We start from the raw sequence: 8727 nt of genomic DNA on the forward strand, positions 1-8727 counted from the left end.
CCGGTTGTATTGTAGGGCTATATATATGGGTCCAGGGTTTTCACCACTCCGGGTTTGAATCAGAGACTACGGGTTTTAGCCACGTGTCTCCGGGCTATGTTTTGCCTGGCAAATCTCCGGGTGGCGGTGGCGGCATCTCCCAGCATCTTCCTGGCATCTCCCCCTAACAAATCCTGTCATCATTGCTGGATGACGTCAAATGGTGCCATGACAACGGGACGCGTGACATCACGTCGTCATGTGACGCCTGTTACCATAAAAATTAGATGCTTTGTGATGTCACAACGTTATGAGGCATCACGTTGCCATGACAACGGGGTGTCACGTGATGCCTCGACGCCATAAGGCATCCCGTTTTCATGGCAACATGATACCACGTAGCATCCCATTGTCATGGCAAAGTTGCGACATTTGATGTTGCGCAGCCATGTTGGCGGGATTTGCTGGGGAGGTTGCCTGAGGAGGAAAGGGAGACGCCACCACCACCGAAGGTAAGAGAAATAAATATATAAAGAAGATAAAGGTAAGAAATGTTATCTCAGGGTTAGCCTTCAATGAGTGGCGTAGTAGACATAGACGGGCCCCTGGGCAAAAAGAAATTGAGGGTCCTATTAATATTAATACGGACTGTCATTTTTTTCTCCCTACCCCATCCTCTCCCTGATCCTCTCTCATAATCCCTCCTCATCATCTCTCCCCTTCCTCCTCATCACCATCATCAGCTCACACCTCATCATCATCACCATCATCATCATCAGCCCCCCATCGACAGCTTCCCCCAAACTCTCTCTCTCCCCCTCAGCTGTCTCTCCAACCTCAGCTCTATCTCCCCCCTCCCCTCATTCTCCCCCCTCCCCTCGTTCTCCCCCTCTCTCCCCCTTTCTCCCCCCTTCTCCCTCCTCCCTCTCTCTCCCCCAGCTCTCTCTCTCTCACCCCTCAGCTCTCTCTCCCACTCAGCTCTCTCCCCTCTCTCTCTCACCCTCAGCTCTCTCTCCCCCCTCTCTCTCCGCCCCTTCTCTCTCTCCCCCCTCCCCTTCCCCTCTCTCTAACCCATCTCTCTCTCTCCCCTTGTCTCTCCCCACCTCTCTCTCCCCCCTTCCCTCTCTCCCCCCTTCTCTCTCTCCCCCACCCCCAGATTTCTCTCTCCCAGCTCTCTCTCCCCCTGCCCCAGCCCTCTCTCTCACAGCTCTCTCTCCCTCTCCACCTCAGCTCTCTCGCCCCACCCTCTCTCTTCCCCAGCGCTCCCCCTCTCCCAGCGCTCTCCCTCTCCCTCCCTCTCTCTCTTTCTCTCTCTCTTCCCCAGCTCTCTCTGTCTCTCCCAGCTCTTTCTTCCTCTCCACATCAGCTCTCTTTCTCTGCAGGTCTCTCTCCCCCTCAGCTCTCTCTCTCCCAGCTGGCTTTCTCCTCTAGCTCTCTCTCTCTCCAAGCTCAGCGCTCTCCCCACAACTCTCTCTGTCTCTCTCTCCCCAGGTCTCTCTCCCCCTCAGCTCTCTCTCCCCTTCAGATCTTTCTCTTTCCCCTCAGCTCTCTCCCTCCCCCTCAGCTCTCTCCCCTCAAATCTCTCTCCACTCTCTATCCCTCTCCCTAGCTCCCTCTCCCTCAGCGCTCTCTCTCTCCCTCAGCTCTCTCTCTCCCCCCCTCAGCTCTCTCTCATCCCCCTCCGCTCTCTCTCCCCCTAAGCTCTCTCACCCCTCAGCTCTCTCACCCCTCAGCTCTCTCCTCCCCCAGCTCTCTCACCACCCTCAGCTTTCTCTCCCCCTCAGCTCTCTCTCCATCCACTCTCTCTCCCTAGCTCTCTCTCCCTCAGCGGTCTCTCTCTTTCCCCCCAGCTCTCTCTCTCCTCCAGATCTCTCTCCCCTCAACTCTCTCTCCTCCTCAGCTCTCTCTCCAACTAAGATCTCTCTCTCTCCCCCTCAGCTCTCTCTCACCCCTCAGCTCTCTCTCACCCCTCAGCTCTCTCCCACTCAGGTTGCTCTCCCCCTCAAGTCTCTCTCTCTCTCTAACTCTCAACTCTCCCCTTTCTCTCTCTCTCCCCCTCAGCTCTCTCTTACCCATGTCTACCTTTAGCGGGAGGAGATGATCAGAGGAGCAGCCGGCAGAGCAGCTGTGGCAGCAGACACCGGATGTCAGAAAGACTTCCGGGTCAGACTGCTAGAGGGCGCTCCTCCCAGCTCTGCTTGCACAATCAAGAGAGTAGCTGAAAGCCCCACAATATAGTAATTTATGTGATGATTGACCCTGTCTTGTGGGATAAAGTTCAGATGGTTACTCAGAAATTTTAAAATGCTGGAGGCAGATAGTTTAGAATCTGTAAACCAGCCACCCAAGTTGGTATTTTATTTATATGTCAGATGTGACTTCGGTTAAGTACTTAAATATAGAGTGGGATGAGAAGATCTGTGATGAATGTGACTATGAGTATAAATCAAAACATTTTTAAATAGTTGAGTGGATCATTTGCTGTTTCTGTACATACTAAAATACTGCAATGGGAAGAATTGCCACATTTGCCTGTTTTTGTATGAAGGTGTCTCAGATTTAAGGGGCTTGAATTCTATCATTTCTAATAATTAGGTCAATAAATGTACACATGAGCCCTTAACCTGTGATACATGTAAAGAAACAAAGCACAAACAACATTAATTACATCATTTCAACATATGGGATATTCCTGACATCTTGATAAATTACCCCCCTATGAGTGAGAATCTGAAACCCTATAATGTAAAGACTAAAGGGGTCGTTTATCAGTTTTGCTCCACTTTGCTTTAAGGAAGGAGCAGCATCATTTATCAAAAAAAATTCTCTTTTAAAGCTAACAGGATATTTTCTTGATAAGTATTTGGCTGTTTCTTACCTTGTAGAAAAAAATGGTGGCTATCACTTGATAAATGACTCGTCTTCATCTCTGTGTTGGTAGATGCTTTGTATAATAAATAAATAATACATAAAAGTGTTGCCTCCTTCCTGCCATTGCATTAAATTGGCTTCTGCTCTTTATTGTAGCTCCAGCTTACCACTTTTACCCCACTCTATCACCACTCTGACACCACTCCAAGTCCACCATTGTCACAGGAGATAATGAAATAAATTGTAGTTTATTCGCTTAAATAGGCATACAAACAGTGAAACACAAAATACAGCCGAAAAGCACACTTACTGGGAGTCTGGGGGTCGAAAACCAGACTGTTCAAGGTGCAGGGAACTCTAAATAAGAGTTTTCCCCTGACCGGGACTTACCTCGAAATCCTCTGGTTCCCAAATCGGTGTGACGTTCCCCACACCACCGCTCGCTTCTCTTATGAGAACTTGGACTTTTTCTTGACTGGGTAATACCAAACTCCTGGAACTAAAATCGGCTTGCAATCCCAGCCGCGACCGCTATGTTAGATTATTAGAACTTGGGCGCAAAAAGTGGGACTTAGAAACTGTTCTGGCAGGCTTCTCAGGTTGAATACTGAAGCCTGTGCTCTGCTATTCGTGCACGAGTATCTTTGAAAAGCCCGCCCGTACATCTACCGCTGGAGATCTCAAATCTGATTGGCTCAGACGTTTCTTATAATATTTGGAGTTTCATTCACAAAATACTGCAGCCTATCACATCATGGGAACTTTCATAGTAGCCAATCAGAGCGAAGCCGGTATAGAAAGCCGGGTCTGCGGGAAATCTGAAATTGCCAAGGGACATGCACAAGTTCGACACCCCTGTCCCTGGCTATCTCATGCCACCTGCTGGGTCAGGCTCCTCCAGGTCTGGCCGAACAAATGGCAGCCCGGACGACTGCCATTGATCCCAGGACATGGTTTTTGAACCTTTCCCTGTTACCCAAATGTCTTTCCCACCTCTGGCATCCTCTAGTTACTTTAATCTCTGATGTCCAGAAGTCTTACTGGCACCAACTTGGTAGCCCTGGCAGCCTGACTGGGCATCGGTTCCAAAAGTCCCAGCTGATTTACATTGTACAACAGTACATTACAGCAGTATCACAGTATTAATACAAAATATACGTTTAATGCCTTCCTAAGTCTCTGGGTATGGGGAATACAATAGAAAGAGGCACTTTTATTTCTATCAGCCCTTATTCCTCATACACTATCTATGGGATTTAGACTGGATTCTGAGAGTCCGCTCACAACCTCATATATTGTTGGAGCACTCATGAACCCAATACAGGTTCTGAGATACCTGGGCATTAACTGGGATATCCCTCTTAACCTAGGGACACCTTATAGTTACAGGGACACCTTTCATCCCTATTCCCAATTTACCGTTCTGGGCTGTGCTGAAACGGGGAACCCTAGCGGTGAGTCGCGCAAGCGTTTTCAGGGGGAGATAGTGCTGGGACAATGTGCCTACATGTATCCAAGAATCAGGCACGATTCTCGGGTACATTTTTAGGGGAACCAACAACTCCGGACCCCAACTACCTAGGCACACAGACAACTATTTCTCCGCAACTCTCCCCCCCCCCTCCCCCCTTCCTTGAAACTCATGCCCTAGCAATCCCTGCTCCCTGGCATCCCTGAAAAGGTAAAAACTCAAATTTTCATTATTAACACAAATAACAGGTTATGCATATAACATTACTGGGCTTAAGAGCTAACACTCCTGAACCCTTATATACGGATCAGGGTAACCATTCATGGGTTTTACCTTTATTGAGAGCCTGGTTACCCCCTACCGTCACAGCCATGTCAATTAATCTTTATGCAAAACACTTGATTTTCCCCCTCCCTTTTCCTACAACAGTACACAATTCAAGTCACTTCCAATGTACATAAAAGTTCTAAAAACAGTATGGTCAACTAGTTAACTTATACATTAGGGCTCTATGTATCAAAGGCAAAATGTTGGCACAAAGTCATTATTTTGTCATAATTTGCTTTGAAATCACGGCTACCTGAAGAAGCAAATATTTGCAAAACGCGTTGTTGGCCGTGACGTCGCTACTCAGAGCTCCAGACAGCCTGCGTACTTTAATTATGCGTTCCAGACCAGCGGATGCTGCAGCCTGCTAGCCGGATGCGGAAGTGGGTTTTCCCCTGTGCCGCAGCTATCAGTGAGACGCCGTGCTGCCACATTGTGAATGCTCTTTCTGTCGGAGCCATCTACAGTAGCACGATATGTGAGCGCACTATTGCTTTAATTGCTGTGTACATATATACATTTGTATACCTATCTCTCTGTGCAACATCCATTTTTGAGGGAGATCCTTTGCCTTATTCGTGGGGAGGACTGCCTTCCTGCCTTCCACACACCACTTGACTACAAGACCCAGGGGAGACGGAGGCAAACAGATACCTTTCAATGCATGTCGTTCTCACATGGCCATGTGTGTAGTGGCATTGCCCACTTGATATTGTTCTCATATCATCACCTCCCTTGGATTATAGACATTGTTGCACTATTAAATTGTAATAACCACAATCTTAGACTCACGAGTCAAATAAACTCTGAGAGAATTACGTTTCTGGACCTTAACATCTTCAAAAACTCAGAGGGTACTTTAACAACCACAGTGCACACAAAAAAGACGGCAACAGATAATTTGCTTTTGGCATCAAGCCACCACATCAAACCCCTTGTCCAGGAAAACCGATCGGTCAGTTTCTTCGGGCTAAACGAAACTGTTCAACTGAAGAGGCCTTTGAAGAACAGGCAGACATTATGAAAAATAAATTCTCTGACAGGGAATACAATAAGACCTGTATTAATAGAGGCTATAAAAGAGCCAAAAACACAGATCGCGCCAGTTTGTTGTATGGAAATAAAACAGAAAGAGACGTGACACAACCTATCAGAATAATAGGTACCTACAACAAACAATGGAAAAACATCCGAAAAGTGTTGAACAAGCATTGGCACATCCTTTTGGAGGATGAGGATTTGAAAAACATTCTCAAACCCAAAGCGTCTAATACATTCTGCAGACCAGGGAATATGGGGGATCATTTGGTGCATAGTCACTATAAAAGTGCTAGGCAAGAGACATTACTAAGATCAAAAATGGTGGGAACATACACATGTGGAATCTGTAAAGAGTGTCAGTTTATAAAACTCTGGCACGCCGTGTGTATTTACTGTATGTACCGTCTAATACCATTGCTGACTACACTGCACCATATTCTGCTATGTTTATTACTTTTTGTTGATATGGTTACTCTTACATAGACATTGGTGCATTGCTATTTTAAGCATTAGCACCATTACACTGTCATTTGCAAATCACTATCTATAGTATACAGTGCAACTATAGGCTATACCTCCCTGTGGATATATTACACCTTACCACAGGTTATTGACAACACTGAGACACATTGCAGTATTGCTGACAGTGGGTTGTCAGTCTATCATACCAGCATTAACATTGGCAGCTATCCCCACAGCACACGAGTACACTACTCTACACGCCATTGTTATCTCCATTTGTAGTTATACATTGACACACAACTATTTAGCGTGTAGAGTTGTTGTCCTGCACAGGCTCAATCCACATACCACCAACCCATGATTGTGTTGGAACCTCTGTGCATACATTATAGTGGTAAGGAGTTATTACCTTACACTGTCTTGTGATATATGAGGGTACTATTTATCTGTTATTCCATCTGGGTCTGTCATAACCTTCACATCTGATATCATCATTGTAGGTTACTTTAGCAGGTTGGTTCCACGTCAGGCAATCATAGGTTGGTTTGATCGGTATGCTGTGCCAGTGACTGCATCTTATATCTGTACTAGTATTAGACATCTTATTTATATACACAGAGGCACTCATGAGGTACAGTTGCCTTATCATGGATAGGAGTCTTTAGATGGAAACATTGCATACTTGCCCTTCCTATTTGGTGCTTAGCATACACTTGGCAATACACCTTTAGCTCAACCCTACCACCCCCACCCCACTCCCATCCTATTTGTATTACACCAGTTACACATTATGACTTTCATGCATGTAGAATTTATTTGAATATGATACCTAATAAATGCTATGTACTATGTAATACATGCATCTACTAATGAGCTTCTAGCAAGAGAGAAGTTGATAATACACCTTTCTCTCTATTTTTTGATTAAACATTACATTCAGCTCATCTGATGCACCCAATGCCACTCTAGGCATGTGTGGGCGCACTCATATTTACAATCATTATATTATATTATATTATTAGTGAGCAGTATATTCCGTTTGTGTTTTCAGTTTATAAAACCCTCCAAGAAGTTCTTCAATTACAACAATATGAAAGAATATGGTATTAAACAGGTCATCAATTGCAAGACTGTGGGGGTAGTCTATTTGGCCACATGCGATTGTGGAGCAAAGTACGTTGGCAAAACGTCACGTCACATCAATTTAAAACATGTATCATAGAGCATGTGGGAACCATTAGAAACAATCTGGATACCCCCATAGCTCGGCATATGACCCAAGTACATACTGTATTGTTGATCCTAAACATATCACATTTCAAGGAATAGACCATTCTTTCATTAGGGATACGGAAGGGCGATTTAGATAATGTTCTATTAAAAATGGAAGCAAGATGGATTTAAACCCTGCGAACCCAAACTCCGAAAGGGTTAAATGAGTGTTTTGCATATACAGCATTTCTTTCAAATACATTTGTTTAGTCCTTAAGCATAACAGCAACGTTGCATAAGTTGTATTTAAACTTGCATTTATTTAAAATATGCAAGGTAATTATACATACTGAGGATTAGGTATTAACATGAATTGATTTTTCAGCAAATATGTGAGATACATATGATCCGCATTACAGTATACACAATATCTATCATGTTAATATTACTTAACAAGTAACCCCATGAAATAATAGACTATATACTGAGGGTCTTATATACAACCTTTTAGAAAAATATCATCAAGATTGAATGGAACAAGTTGATTTGACAATATCATTGTTGCATTTACCTTGTGAAGTTCAACAGCTTAATAGATACATTTCTGGACAAAGAACAAAATGAATAATGTATCTACATTATACAACTACATTTGACACTAATATAATATAATTACATCACATTGAACCCTGGTTCCATCCATGTTTGCACGCATGTATCTTGCTATGTAGTCACATGAACTAGTGACAGCAATATTAACTGCCCACACATTATATCTCCCTATCCCTGCTAATTTGCTTTATCTGAGCAAAGATTGGTCATTCACATATTTAGGGAATTATATTACCTGTATAGTTTAATTCTGGTTTTAACTGTAAGTAATATGCTCTTACTTTTAAATTGGTGATTCTCTGCGAGTAACCGTGGTTCCCAGATTGGAGTAATTGACGCTTAAGACTCAAAGAAAAGATTGGATTACCATGGCAATCAGGGACTATAAGAAAGCGGCGAAAGAAGAGACCCGAAGAAGTTCCAATGGGAACAAAATACGTCGTGTCGGAATGATGCGTAGACGCTGACGTCATCAGCGCGACAGAGAAGCTGAGACTCTAGGTCTCAGAAAGTGCTTTGGCAGTGTTATCATTATACCATCATTGCTTGAGACTCTACTTGCTATATTAAACTAAGATGCGGGCCCCAGGAGGCAGCCACTAGCTGCAGTTAGCTCCAACATTGATTTATTGTAAATTGCACTGTTCATTTTTTGTCTCTCACAGACGTGGCTGTTTACACCACTCTCCCCATTTTTATCACAGGGAAACCGGTCGTAGAGAGAGTGTTCAACAGTAGTTCAGGGAGGTACT

General features: G+C 44.3%; 1 long non-coding RNA gene across 2 annotated transcripts in view; it reads right to left on the minus strand.

The window, feature by feature from the left end:
* The window catches only part of LOC142470773 (uncharacterized), a 36273-nt gene extending 27867 nt beyond the window's left edge, over positions 1-8406 (minus strand). For both annotated transcript variants that reach the window (XR_012789329.1, XR_012789330.1), the window contains exon 1: positions 8257-8406. This is a non-coding gene — a long non-coding RNA (uncharacterized LOC142470773). The remainder of the gene's footprint in view (positions 1-8256) is intronic.
* Positions 8407-8727: the final 321 nt, after the last annotated feature.

The sequence above is a fragment of the Ascaphus truei genome, chromosome 1 (genome assembly GCF_040206685.1).
Source record: "Ascaphus truei isolate aAscTru1 chromosome 1, aAscTru1.hap1, whole genome shotgun sequence".
NCBI lineage: Eukaryota > Metazoa > Chordata > Amphibia > Anura > Ascaphidae > Ascaphus > Ascaphus truei.